At 40.8% G+C, this 14,937-nt stretch overlaps 1 long non-coding RNA gene across 1 annotated transcript; it reads left to right on the top strand.

The window, feature by feature from the left end:
* Nucleotides 1-3,688: 3,688 nt before the first annotated feature.
* LOC147915229 (uncharacterized) lies at nt 3,689-8,700 on the top strand. The gene is made up of 3 exons (XR_015554529.1): nt 3,689-4,233; nt 5,255-5,379; nt 6,415-8,700. It is a non-coding gene; the product is annotated as an uncharacterized LOC147915229 (long non-coding RNA).
* The last annotated feature ends 6,237 nt before the right edge of the window (nt 8,701-14,937 follow it).

Genomic DNA, 14,937 nt, shown 5'->3' with positions numbered 1-14,937 from the left:
TCGTTTGTCAGCGTCTCTTCTCCCTGAATTCTAAATGTTCACGTGCTCCAAGGCCCAGTCCTGGGCTCTCTTCCACTCATCCAGTCCCATAGCTTTCAATATCATCGGTATCTCTGTGCTGTCCACTAGGTAGCCATCACTGCGTGTGGCTGTTGAGCGCTTGGAAATGTGGCTAGTCCTAATTGAGATGTGCTGTAAGTGTAAAATACCAGATTTCAAAGACTTAGTATGGAAAAAAGAATGTAAAATAACTTAATTTTTGTACTCATTACTTAAAATGATAATATTTACATATATGGGTCAAATAGAATATATTAAAATTAATTTCATCTGATTTTACTTTTTAATGTGGCTGCTAGAAAATTTTAAATTACATATATGGCTTGCATTCTATTTCTGTTTATCAGAGCTGATTTATATGCTGATGCCTCCAAAATACCTCCATTCCAGACTCCTTTCTTGAGCGATAGGACTCCTATTCCAACTGCGTATTAGACATCTCCACACGGAAGACTAATAGGCATCTCAAATCTCACATATCCAAACAATCCTTGCGTTGTCTCACACATGCTGAACCTGTGCCTCCCTAAGTCTCTCCAGTGGAGTAAACGGCACAGCTCTCCATCAGTTATAGCCGCGGGCCAGCACTCATCCTTGATGGCATGCTTATCTGTCTCCCACGTCTACTACACCTTTGGAGTTGTCTTTTCAACTTTCCTCCAAAACATCTGAATCCGTGCATGCTCTCCACCACTGCTGAGCTTAACAGACTGATATCACCTGCACAACTGCAACAGACCTTTACATTTTTTTATTTTGCTTATTTTTAATGAGAAATACACCTGATATGACATTCAAACAATACCAAAGAGAATAGAGCTCAAAGCAAGTCTTTTCTGCTTCCCTATCGCCAGTAGTCTTGGGAAGTAATCACCGTTCTAGATTCTCCTGTATCCTTCCAGGGCTATCACAGTTTTTTTCCTTTCAGCCCAACAATGTAGCCTAGAGATTGTGTTCATTTTCTTTAACAGATGCAAAGGATTCTGTTGTGCGGGTGTATTTATTTAGCGAGTCCCCTATTGGTGGACATTTAAGTTGTTTGCAAACTACTATACTGAGCACTGCAAACTGCTATACTGAGCACGACAATGGTTGTTTCACACATGTTGACTTTACCTATAGGAGAAATTCCTAAAAGTAGAATTGCTGGGTCAAATAGGTATACTTTTAAAATTGTGTTAGGTAGTGTCAAATTGTTGTCATTAAAAATTGTACCAGTTTACACTCCCACCAGCTGTAGGGAATAACCTGTTTCCCACACCATCCCTAATCAAGCTTGTTATCAGATTTTTGGTCTTCACAAATTTAATACATGAAAAATGGCTATCAGTCTCAATTTGCATTTCCATTATACTGAGTGAAGTTGACCCTCTTTACACAATTAATAGCCACTTATATTTTCTAGGAATTCTCTTCATATCCTTTGCGCATTTTTTCAGATGAATCATTTTCTTTCCCTTATTAATGAAATAGTTCTTTGTCCGTGGTGTGAGTTGCAAATATTTCTTTTGACTATGTTTATGGTATATTTTTCCATATAGTTTTTTAGTGTACATGTGTCTATTTTTTTCGTAACTCCAATGTTTGCTTCCCCCACAAGATTTTCAACAGCCTTACCTGGGTTCCCTACTTCCACTGTCACATTTCTATGATGTGTTGACCACACAGCAGTCAGAATGACCTTTTCAGGTTTAGATCTTTTTAGTTAGTTTTGGCAAAGGATGATGAGACAACCATCCAATATCTGAACTGAAAAAGACGTACTGGATTTATTGTGTACTCTAGTAAGGGAGAGCTATACGAGTAGGCACAGTCTCACCAAGCAGAGCAGGCTGCTGATCCTCTATAGCGCTTTTGGGAATTACGGAGTTTAGAGATAGGTGCATTTGGGAGGCAGGAACGTTGGACATCATCTGTCTAATTGCAGTAGCTGATACCTCCTGTTCAATGTTAGGTAGCGGTGGAGATAGGGTGCATTCTTGCCTGGACCTGGGATAAATACTAAACAAACAAGTGCAGGAGAAGGGAACGCTCTTCCTCACAGCGGAAAGCCAACTCGTAGATGTAGAAGGTGTGATGAAGTACAGTGTCACCATGTGGCAACCGTCATAGGGATTGATGCAGGCAAGAATCATCAGTAGTTCCTGAAATTAATGGTGAAAGTTTGCAGAGTGATAAGATAATATACGTAGTCTCAAAGTATCTCTTCACAAGACATTATTAACGATAAAGAGAAAAAAGTGCAGAAACCTGGCATGCACCACCTTAACCAAGTGATCAAATCAATATTAACCAGTATTGAGACAAACTGACATCACATGACTCCTGATATTATGCTCTGAGATGAACGCACCCCTCTGGTATACCCGCCAAAAGTTCATGCCTAAATCTAATCACGAGGAAACATCAAACAAACCCAAGTTGAGGGACATTCTACAAAATTCCTCAAAAAAGTCAGTGTCATAGAAGACTAAGGAACTGTTCCTGATGACAGCAGACCAGACAGACATGACCACTGAATGCAACACAGGATCCAGGATTTCTTTAGCTATAAGGGACATTACTGGGACAGTTGAAAAAATCTGAATAAGGTCTATGATTAGATAGTTTGTACTCTATCAATACTAATTTCCTGATTTTGACTATTATACTGTGGTTGTGCAAGAGAAAATGCTTCATTTTAGAAAACACACATTGACTGAGAAATTCAGAAGCCAAGGGACAACATACCTGCAAACACCTTACTCTCAAATGGTTTAAAAATGTGTGTACACACACGTATACACAGATGTATGTATACAGAGAGGGGAAGAGAACAAGTATAAAGTGTTAACATTTGGGGGTTCTGGATACAGGATGTGTGGGAATTCTTTGTAGTAGTTTTACAACTTTTCTGTAAGTCTGAAGTTACGTCCACCAGACCCACTCCTGAGAGCCTTGTGCATCTTTGTATCTCAAACACTAGTACAGGGCCCAGCTTGAAAATTGCTTCAGTGAATGGATGAGTCCCTTAAATCAGGAAAGGCTTGTACCAGCGAGTGGTGTAACAAGGAAAGCTTACTGCCTACACAATAAACTTGCTCATTCTAGCTGCACTGACCTATTACTAGTCAAGCCAATTGCACTTATTTTGTAATTACTGAGTGATTGGAAAACGAGGATGACTGAGGTGTAGGAATAGACTTTATCATCTGGACACAAGGCCTTTGGGTTGACCAGTCACTTTCACTGGTGTGGGGATGGCTGCAGCCTCTGGAGCAAAGTTAACCCCACAGACAGAAAAGAGGATAGGGTTCTCTCAAAAATCTAAGTTCTAGATTCAGCCTTCGCGTGCCTTTACCTCCTACCACTCCTCCTGAGGGCCATGTGAGTCAAAATATCCTCCTTATCTCCGTCCTGTGTGGAAGCCAAGCTGGAAACCTCACAGTCCTCTTCAGTGCCTTCTCTCCCTCCCTGGCCTGCCCCCACCAGCAACAAAAGGGAGGAGTGACTGATTCTGCTCGTGAGCCCAGAAGCAGTGATAAGTGAGTTAGATCTGAAAGAATGGAGAAGATTGAGGGCTGGGGGGGACAGGGGGAAGCGGAGTCGGGGAGGTATTTCAAGTAAAAGCAACATCATATGCAAAGGCTTAGAAAGAGATACAAAATCATAAGCTGCCATGTCAGCTTCATCCAACTCTCTGTGGAGGTTGTGCAAACGAAAGATTTGGAAGTCTGGTAAAAATAATTAGATTGATTTAAATTATGGGACTAGAATCTGTCTGGTTTTTCCATGTATCAACTCATGAAAACTATAGTCTCTGGTCAAGTTTATATAATCACAGGAATGAAAATTTTGTATATTCTTATTTGAATGAGATACCAATTTTAAAAGAAAAATATATGCTTTGGTGATATAAAATTGCTCTTATATTTTAGTGTTGAATTGACCAAACTAGCAGCCCAGATAACGGGAAGGCATCCACTAGGAGGTGTGGGGAGCCTTGACTAATTCATCTACTAATCATTCTTTAGCCACCTCCTTTACTCTTTCTTTTCCTTTTTCTTTTCTTTTTGGCGTTACCATCCATGACCTGAGAATCTGTGTCTCCCACACATTTGGCCTGGTACCTTGCCTTTGACTGTCCCCAGTGTGAAGAAAGCTCCTCCTTCACCTCTCAGCTCTGGTACTCAGGTAATGCTCACTCATTAGCATTCTCTCAGCAATATATTTGCAAGGAAGTCCACTCTGAATATCTACTTCCTTTGCCCAGAATATAAAATTCACTCGTTTATAAAGAACTATAGCAGGGCTGGCCCAGTGGCATAGTGGATAAGTGCGTGTGCTCCACTTTGACGGCCTGGGGTTCGCAGGTTCGGATCCCAGGCATGGACATATGCACCGCTCATCAGGCCATGCTGTGGCAAGTGTCTCACGTATAAAGTAGAGGAAGATGGGCACAGATGTTAGCTCATGGCCAATCTTCCTCACCAAAAAAAAAAAAACTATAGCATTACATAAAACTGAAATGATGTCTTCATAAAGCATGATATAAAAAGTTGCTTGAGGGGCCAGCCCCGGTGGCCTAGTGGTTAAGTTCAGCACACTCCACTTCAGTGGCCCGGATTCAGATCCCAGGCATGGACCTACACCATTCCTGTTAGCGGCCATGCTGTGGTGGTGGCGCACATAAAAAAGAAAAAAAGAGGAAGATTGGCAACAGATGTTAGTTCAGAGCAAATCTTCCTCACAAAATAATTAATTCATTAATTAATTAGAAACTACATAGCATTCCTAAAATTCTGATCTGTCCTGGTTATCAATCATAATTCTGGTTATTATTTCAAAGTGTTATATGTCACAGAAAGAGCCAAGTGTCTTTGTCAATTGCCATTTTTGAATGTTTTGTTATTTGTAGACAGTTGTTTTATTCTGATGTTTTTGCAGATGTGTTTCATCTTTAGAGAGAGTCATGAAAAGGACTAACACCTGCTCTAGAATGCAGGTTTCTGATAAACTTTCTGATTATAAAACTGAGCTGTATAAGAAATTATAGAACTCTAACAGAGAAACTGATGGCCTCATAAAATTGCTAACAGAAGATAGAGATCAAAAATTGATTACCTGGGACTGAATAAGTTGATGAGGATGATTATAATTTTTATGACTTTTCACTTGAAATATTGCTGATTTTTTTAATGTTTTGTTTTTCCAGATTTAAGGGAAACTTTTTCTCTTTTCTCTTAAGAAACTATGACTTATTGCAATTTGTAAGCAGAATCGAAGCATTTATCTTTTTCTCCCTATGCCATCCTTCCAGAATGTGAAAACTCTTGATGAGTGAGTATTCTTATTTTCGTGGCAATATAGTTAGTTGCATAGGTTCAATAAGAATCTGTTCTCCTTATAGCAGGACACAATTGAAAACACTGGTTATATTACCCAGGCTTTGACTGGAATGTCATATTTAAGAGAAACATGCAGACTCAGATATGACCAGAAAGCTAAGAAACAAAGATTGAGTTTATGAAATAAAGCCACTTGGAAATGTTGGCCTGTTACCTTGCTTACAGGGTTCCCAATAACCTTACCAGGTGAGTAAAGAAGGTCACTTCCTTGGCAGGTGCAAATATACCTCAGTATATTTTGGGTACCTTGAAAAAGAGAGGAATTCACCCAAATCTGTAGGCATTGCAGGCAGAGTCTGATGACAAGTCCTTGGCTTGGCTTTCCTGGCCTCAAGAGGCCTTTAAAGTCCAATCTGAGATTGCTTATGAAAAGTTCTAGCAAAGCAGATTTAAAAGAGCCTATAACATCAATTGCTATTCTTGCTGTACTTACGTAAATAATTGGGTCAAGTTTATTGAAACTAGACTTATTTTGCAAACCAATGAGTCTTAATTTGGATATCTTTGGTTAAAATGGGGAGATTTTAGAGAGAAAAAATTATGTTTCAATAGAAACTATAATACACATTCATGGATGTTGGATTCAGGTTCTGTGAATTGTCTTGGAGGTTTTTGTTTTCTATCTGCAAACTGAAGCTGGACAACTTGATGTGAACTTAAGAGACAACACCATGATAGCCCATGCTCAGACAATCTTCATGTTTGTTGCTGTATAAACCACTCAGAAAATTTACCTGAATACCCAATGACCTCATCGGAGACATTTCGAACTGCAAAAGATGCTTTCACCCTGACATCGAGAAATCTTGATTGGCTGTCCCCTGGGCTCAGGAATTAGTCTGTAATTTGCTCTAGCCATTAACCTTGTTTTCTTTCTGTTTATCTAGAAATGCTTCTCGTTAAATACCTGGTTACTTGCTTACACAATATAAGCCTAACTTTGGCAGACTCTTTCTATGTTCTACAGATGATCCAAAAGCCCTGGAGAAAACCTGAATTAAGGAACTAGACACTGTCAGATGTCCCTCTACACCATCTTTGTCATGGAGACTGGGTCCTATTAAAATCCTAGAAACACAAGCACCCAGAAAATCAACTTCATCCCCCACTGGATGGGACCATACAAGAAATGCCACAGGGAACAGGAACCATGCCATAGAAGAGCATCACAACCACGATCGCCCAGACCTTGGCTGGCTTCATACTCTCAACACTGACTTCCCCAAACGTTCAGGTGAACCTCTGATAGACCTCAAGCTGCTGTATAGAAGACAGTCTCCTAAAGATAAATGATAAATGACTCCCAAGTTCTTACCTTACTTGTTGGACTATTAGACAGCAGGCTACTTGGCTACATCAGATTTCACTTGAGGCTCCAGGCCCTAACCTTGATTGGTTTACAGTTCTCTTCTCCTGGATTCCCCAAGGATTGAGGTCTGTTATGGAGGTGATACTAAAATTTGGATTGTCTATTTTGCTAATATGTGTGGTCATCGATGTAATTATAAAATGTGGACTTGTGTTGTTCCAAAGCCATTCATCAGAGTACTAAAATATTAGTCATGCAGAACATACCTCACTCTCCTCCATTTGGTACCCAAGAATATTTTAAAATAAAAGTAGAACAATTTCTCTGACCTTGAACTTCATCCTTGCACAGCAGGAAGCAGCTAGAGCAGCCTTTGGCCCCATTCCCCAAGATTGAGGAGTGATCATAAGACAGTAGGTATTGAAATTGAGCATGAAGGAGTTAAAGTTTCCCTGGATTAGGGTGAAACTTGCCTTTTACCCACAAGGTTAACGTGGGAAATGAAATAACCAAAGTTTCTGAGCTTGCCTTGCAGAACAGCAGGAGGACCGCTGATGAGAGAAAGAGAGTTGCTTGCTGGCAGCCCCCACTTGACTAAGCATGTGGCAGGAGCATAGAGAAGCTACAATGACCGATTGTAAACTTTAGCCATGTGCTCCCCCTCCCCCACCTAAAACTCCAAATAAAAATCCTTGCTTGTAGCTTTTCGAGGAGTTTGGGATTATAGTGTTAGCTGCCCGTTCTCCTTGCTCAGCACTTTGCAGTAAAATTCCTACTTTCTTCCACTACACGTGGTGTCAGAGATTGGCTTGCTGTGCAATGGATGAGCAATAACACATCTAAAATAATTAGAGCAAAGAGCAGCCTTTATGGATCTGACACCCTGTGGCCAGACTTTTTTTAAAGATCTGAAAGAATGTTTGCATGCTCAATACTAAATAATGCTTTTTATTGTGTAGCAAAACACTAAGAACCATTTAGATTTATTTTATTCACTTCCAACAGAATAATTCTGTTGTTTTCCTCATTTGTTTATGGCAAACTTGAGTCCTGGAGGAGCAGAATAAATAATTCACTGCATTACAATACAATTTAGTGAGAGAACAAAGATTAGACAGTCAATTACGGTATAACCTACTTCCAGCAACTGGTTACAAGAAGGAAAGAGATTGTGAAAGATGTTACATTATTAATATATATGACTATTCCACTGAATAAAAAATTCATTACAAGTGCAAAATTCTATAGAAATGTTGAAAATATATGAGGCAATGTGACAAAAAATAATAAAGAGATACACAATACAGAATTACAAAATAAGGAGGAAAAGATAAGAAAAAATTGCCAATACCAAAACCAGCTCCTTGGAAAAACAGCATTATAAAGTAAATACAAGCATGTCCCACAGAAGCACGTGAGATTTCCCGCGGGGAAGAACAGAAAATGGGAAGGGCGGGCTCTTGCACCTCAGATCCCAGAGTGACTGTTAGAGGTGTGTGTGCGTGAGTGTGAAGTGTGAGAGGAAATACGACCCCATGGACTGGCACATTCTCATTGTCTTTCTTGAAAACTAGTTAAATAAAGAGAAGGGACCTGCCTCTAAAAATACTAAACTGGTGAGTATGTCAGGATAAAGAGGAGAAAGGCTGGCTATTGGGAACAAAGGTGCCGTGCCGAGGATGATCGCCATCCCAAATTGCCCCAAATTCCTAACACCGATGATTAGATTTATGCCCTACAGTCTTCAATTTTTAATAAAGATATGTCTTTCTTACTATGAATATTTTTATCTACATATGCATTCATCTTTCAATCTATTTCTATTTTTCTCTTTCTGTATGCGTCCAGCTGTGCATTCATCTATGTGCCCACCTCTACCTATATGTTTATTTATCTACCATGGTTATGGAAGTCTGTTTTATAGACTAAATGCAAAAATAAACTCACCATACTTTTCCTCTCTCATTTCAGGTGAAGGGGGTCAGGAAAGAACAGATACTGTTATATTTTCTAACTGGAAAAATTGAAAGGAACCCTCCAGCTTGGCAAAAGAAAAAATAGATTTATATATGTGTGTTAAGCAATGAAATAACTGCACATATTTATGAATTACATATTGAGGAAGAGAAAGACAAAGGATGAGAAAATATTTTAAGAAAAAAATTAAGCTGTTGGAGGAACAGCCATGGGAAGTATATACGGACCCTTCTTAGTCAGGTTATGGATTTACTGTCTCAGCTCCAAGTTCATCCTTTTCACCTAATCTATGAAAATTTAAATATATTTCCTTTGCCAGCTAGCATGATGGTAAGCTTCAGCAGCAGATGGCGCAGGAGAGGCGTCTTGGGCAAGAAGGGTTGCCTCTGGGTCTGCACTCACTCCGGGCCTCCTCCTCCACCACGCACACAGCCTCTCCCGCGCCCAGCTCCTGTGGCATAGGCGGCTTCTTTTTTTTAATTTTTAAGGAAAGATATTAAGAAACCCACAGCTTAACAAAAGAAATAAATCTATAAAATTAATACTGTAATAAAACTATACAACAAAAGTACCTCTGAAATTCAAAGAGAGAAGAGGAAAGATGAGAAAAAATTAAATTAAAATAACCAGCCTGTTGGAAGAACAGTGATAGGAAGGGAAATATGAGCAAGGTAGAGTTTACAGTTTGGGAAGCAGTGAGGTCTTCCCTACTCTAAGCCTGAAGTTTAAGTCAACACACACCCACGTCAAACAGATCAGTGTAAAATCTTGGAGTGAAGAAACTAACTGGACTCTGGTCCACCTACTGCCGTCTATTCAAGCGTGATTTGTCTGTCAGTACGGCAACACGGCGGAGTCACTGCAATCTATGAATTGCAGATTCAATTCATACCCCTAAACACAGACACACATTTTTATTATCTGCTCCAGATCTCTCTCTCTCTCTCTATGTGTCTATCCATCTGTCTATCAAGAGAAGTGACCTGCCCCAAAGAGATTGCATTAGTATGTCAGGAGGGCAGGCTGTGGAAGGCAAAGACAGGTATGATACCTGGCTTGAAATCCCCTCCTCATGCATCTCTACCATTCCTGATGCACCACAAATTTCTAGCACTAAAAACTTAAATTATCTCCTGAATTAGGTCAAAAAATAGCATTGAAACAGATGTCAGTTAAAAGTTTCTCTCTGCCTAAGGATATATCCTGAAATGCACCCCACATCAGTTCATGTAGATGTTTTTTTTATACCTGCATAGTACTGTATTGTGTATATGTACCATAGTTTATTCAACTACTCTCCTGTGTTTGGGCATTTATTAAGTTTTCAATATTTTGCAATTATAAGTCAAGTTACAATAAATAATCTTGTGCATGTGTATTCTTATATTGTTGGAAGTTTGTCTTCAGGCTACAGTGCAATTGCTTGGTCAAAGGATAAATACATATGTGGTTTTTTTAGTTGTTGCCAAATTTCCCTTTAGAGGGGTTGTAACATTTTGCGTCATGAAAATACCTGTTTTTCCACAGCCTCACCAAGGGAGTATATTGTCAAGCTTTTGAATTTTTGCCAATCTGAATTGGCATATGTGGCATACATTTATAAAAATAACATGAAGAAATATATACGAGAATGGATATAAATTTTTAAAGGTAGAAATCATTTGCTTTTGGATAGACGTGTTCAGCTATTTTAAGCGTCTGTACCCCAGTGTTCCCTTTCCTAGCCGTGCACTAGAGGTTAGTTTGCACACACGGCCACTGAGGCTGTTTGGCCAGTGGGTGTCACTCTAGTGCCGCTTTAAGGGGTAGATTCTAGTGCAACCCTCTCAGTCCATAGATTGTAGGACGATAACTCTCTTTAAAAATCCACACCATGTTTTTGTTAGGTAAACTAGGCAAGAGTTTCTAAGGGATAAGTCTTTTGTGAAAAGCCCAAGACTAATATGCTTAACAAGACAGAGCGTTTTGAATGGCTAAAGAAAACCAATTCAGCATGATCTGATTTAAACAGTGTGCAGTAGTTTTAATCTGATAACTAAAATTAGCTAAGTTAAGAATAAAATGCATGAGCAATGAGAACTAAACCCTGATCATGGGCTCTTTGATACATGTAGATGTTAGAGGCTTTGGCGTCTCTGTCTCTGATGAATGCCCAGAGAAATAGAGGGAGGCTTTACCTGCACTTCAGCAGACCCCTCTCCAGCCAAGGGCAGTGGCTTCTTCACCTGGAACAGTCTCCAAACATGAAATGCAAGTGTATTAGCTTAGCTCATGCCGTCCCTCTCCTGACACTACCTTCATAAACTGATCTCTAAATGCATTCCTAAAGCATTTATGCATTAAGAAAAATTGGCAAGGATGAGCTTAAGGACCAGAGAATCCTTATTGATTACTTTGTGGATTAAAGGGAGAGAGAAATCTTAGGAAATCTAGGGTATTAAACTGTAGATCTTTAATATTCATAATTGTTTACTTCAAAAAGCAGGTAATTTTCAAATCAGGGAGAAAGAAACGGTTAAGTTCACAGATTAGAGCTGTGTTATTTGTCATCAATATCAGGTATATGTATTGGTTATCAAAATTAATTAAATGTCAGGGCCGGCCCAGTGGCATAGTGATTAAGTTCTCGAGCTCTGCTTTGGCGGCCTGGGGTTCTTGGGTTCGGATCCTGGGCACGGACCTACACACCGCTCATCAAGCCATGCTGTGGAGGCGTCTGACATACAAAATAGAGGAAGATTGGCACAGCCGTTAGCTCAGGGACAATCTTCCTCAAGAAAAAAGAGGAAGACTGGCAACAGATGTTAGCTCAGAGCCAATCTTCCTCACTAAAAAACAAAAAAAATTAATTAAATGTCATATAGATGGTATTTTTAAACAGATATTTTATCAGTAGAGTCCCAGCAAAAAAGTGATAGCACACTCAAATTAGAATACAACAAAAAGGTTCTAAGAGTCTTAATAAAGACCACAAAAGATTAGTTGAGAATAGCTAAACTCCCCATTCTAGAATAAGCTCAATATTCAGTAAACATAACCATGATTAATAAAACTGACAACAAATGATAAACGCTGAGCTCTGATATCAGTGGTTCATCTCTCTTGTGACAACCCTTAGCCAGGTGTGGCCAGGAAATCATCTCCATTCTGAATTTCTCTCTGCACGGTGGAAGTTCTGCCACACATAGTCACCTGCTGGCTCAGTCCTGGTTGGGTCTGACAGCCTTTGTTCCAGTTGCCAGACAGTCCTGAGTTCTTGCTTATGCTCTTGTTTCAAGGTCACCTGAAGGGCAGTCTTCACGAAGGAGTTCCCAGGAGTGTCCTCTTCCTTCCACTTTGCTTGCTAAACGTTTGTTGCTCATCACATGTGACCACAGGACTTGTCTCATCGTGTGTATGAGGCCCTGTGGCTTCTGTGTGTTTCTAATTTAAGCATTCTGAATCTTCAGGCTGTGGCCTTTCTGTTCTCCCCACAGGCAGTTATAGAGGGAGGGGTTGTCAAATCTTCTCTGTACATATTGGGCTATTTTTTAAAGGGAAGATGAAACTGTACAGAAAGTAGAGGATGACAGTGAGCTTAGAAGAGTTACCACTTTATTACCTTCTGTTTCTTGAGCAAGGATTCACTAAATCTGCCTAGCAACCTTGAATTTAGAAGTTGAACAGGTAAATTACTCCCAGCTGTTTGAGAGGAATAGTATTTTACCTAGAACTTATGAAAGTTTTTCAAAAGCTAAAATTGAAAATCAGCTAAGAGTTCCTGAAGAATCTATCGCCATTCTAGTCTGCTGATGCATTGCAATACGCAACTTGAAGCAAACTGGGCATTTCATTTTTTCTAATAAATATACATCTGCCAACTAATTATACATACATAAGGACAATAGCTAACACTCTTGCATGCTTACTGTGCCGGGCACTGTTTTAAGCACTTTACTGGTATTATCTGACATAATCCTCAAAGTAGCCATATGAGGCAGGTACTTTCAGTATCCCTGTGTTATAAATGGTGAATTTCCAGCTCGGTAAAGAGGAAGAGGTAGCATGAGGAAACTGTGAGCAAGCTGGAGTGTTCTGGGGGATGTAGGAACTCTACCAAGAGCAGGCAGGGTGGGTCAGCCCAGTGGACCCACACGACACCCAGATAACGAGAGTCTCCTTCAGTAGGAGCCTGATGGAGGAGCCATGCGTCCTGAAAGGAGAGCCAGAGGCTCAGACTAGGTGCCTTTTCTATGGGAGAGGAAGCCTCCTATTGACCCTACTAATTAGACTGAGCTAGTAAAGAGGTAAAACCAAAGAAACAGTAAACCAAGCCAGGACTTCCTGTGACCAGAACTTGAGGGCTGAGAGGGAGGCGAAAGACTTTATCTCTATCTTGTGTAGATAAGGCAAACTCTCCCTTCTGCTCCCACTGCACTGGGCCAGGCCGCAGCCTATGAAGGACTCTCCCGAGAGGCAAGGGCTTCCTGGTGGGAATAAGGCACAGGTAAGTCATCCTCCGTGTTCCTAGGAAGGCAGTGGGCAGCACATGAGATGACTGGGCAATAGTTCCATGTTCGTGTTTGATTTCATGCCTTGTAGGGGCTGTGGCAGAAGGGCCCACCATGTCCTCTGCAGGCAAATAGCATTCCCACATGTACCAGCCCAACTTCCAACTGCAGCTCTTGCCTCAGGGCCAGCTGTGGCCACCAGAGCCCACTGGGCTTGTGCACAGGGTAGGCTGGAAGTTCCAGACAATTAATACCAACTCAAGAGTTGATGGCTAAATGTCACATCCCCCTTGCCACTTGAGTGAATAACTCTGAAGTGCACGTTATACACTCATTCCAGATTCCACAAATGAATTTTGACCCAATCGCCCACTCTGGTAATTGGTACTCTTATTTGACAATATATCCTCATAAGGACCATCATCCCTTCCCTTTTTAGTGTCTCCTGGGATCACCTCTTGTGTTGGGCGTCTCCAAGACCACCCCCAGGTTCAGTGATTGACTAGGAAGACTCACAGGACTCAGGACATAGTCACTCTCAGGGCTGTGATTTATTACAGAGAAAGGACACAGCAGAATCAGCAGAGGGAATGGTACACCAGGTAAAGTCTGTAGGAAACCAGGCACAAGCTTCCAAGGGTCCTCTCCCAGTAAATCACCCAGGATGCACTTAACTCCTCCAGCAGCAAGCTCTGACAGCGCATGTGAAATGCTGTCTACCAAGGAAGCTCATTAGAGACTCAGTGCCCAAAGGCTTTAAGGAGAGTTGCTCACATAGACACCCTCTGCCCGGCATGTGCCCGTATCCCAGACTCGCAAAAGGAAAGCAGGCGTTTAGCACAAACCCCATTATTTGCATACAGTCTAGGCACAGTGAGCCATTCTCGTAAGGGTTTTGGGAACTGTCCCAAAATCCAAGTTCTCAGATGCCAACCAAGGGCCAACCTTGCAAGTAGGCCACAAGACAGCTATGTTAATGCTTTTCTCCACACCTCCCAAATAAACTTCTCGTCCTCAGATCCTTGTCTCAGGGTTCACTTAACCCAAACTAATCCTGGAGCATGTGCCTCCTCTGAGATTACTGGCCAGGAATCACATCGTAAACTCAGCACATTTGATTTTGAAACTTCTTACTGTTTCACTCTTTTTCACAATGGTTTGGATTCGTATACAATAATATTATACAAACCAAAAAAACTGAGAATGTGGTATAGTGGCTAGGTCCCTGTCCTGGAATTAGGGATCTTGACGTCTCGTCCTTACGTGCCTCGTAAGGACTGGCTCACATTGGTGGATTTCAGTGTGTCACCACCAATAATCCCTTGTTAATCCCTGTTTTAGTCCTCTTGGGCTGCTATAACAGAATGCCATAGACTGAGTAGCTCATAAATGACAGAACTTTATTTCTCATAGTTCTGGAGACTGGCAAGTCCAAGATCAAGGCGCGGGCAGATTCTGTCTGGTGAGAGTCTGCTTCCTGGTTCTTTTCACTATGTCCTTACACGGCAGAGGGGATGAGGGAGCCCCCTGGGTTCACTTTTATAAGGGCAGTAAGCACCTCTCAAGGCCCACCTCCCAATACCATCACACTGGGGATTAGGTTTCAACATATGAATTTTACGGGGAAAACAAACATTCAGTCTATAGTAATTCCCTACCTCCATAAACCCTACACTTCCTGGATTTTTTTCTAAAATTTTTAATCACCTTTAAT

This window comes from Ceratotherium simum, chromosome 15, assembly GCF_057802395.1.
Source record: "Ceratotherium simum simum isolate JZ-2026a chromosome 15, ASM5780239v1, whole genome shotgun sequence".
NCBI classification, from domain to species: domain Eukaryota; kingdom Metazoa; phylum Chordata; class Mammalia; order Perissodactyla; family Rhinocerotidae; genus Ceratotherium; species Ceratotherium simum.
The sequence above is the reverse complement of the archived record's forward strand: the minus strand, read 5'-3'. Positions and strand labels throughout refer to the sequence as shown.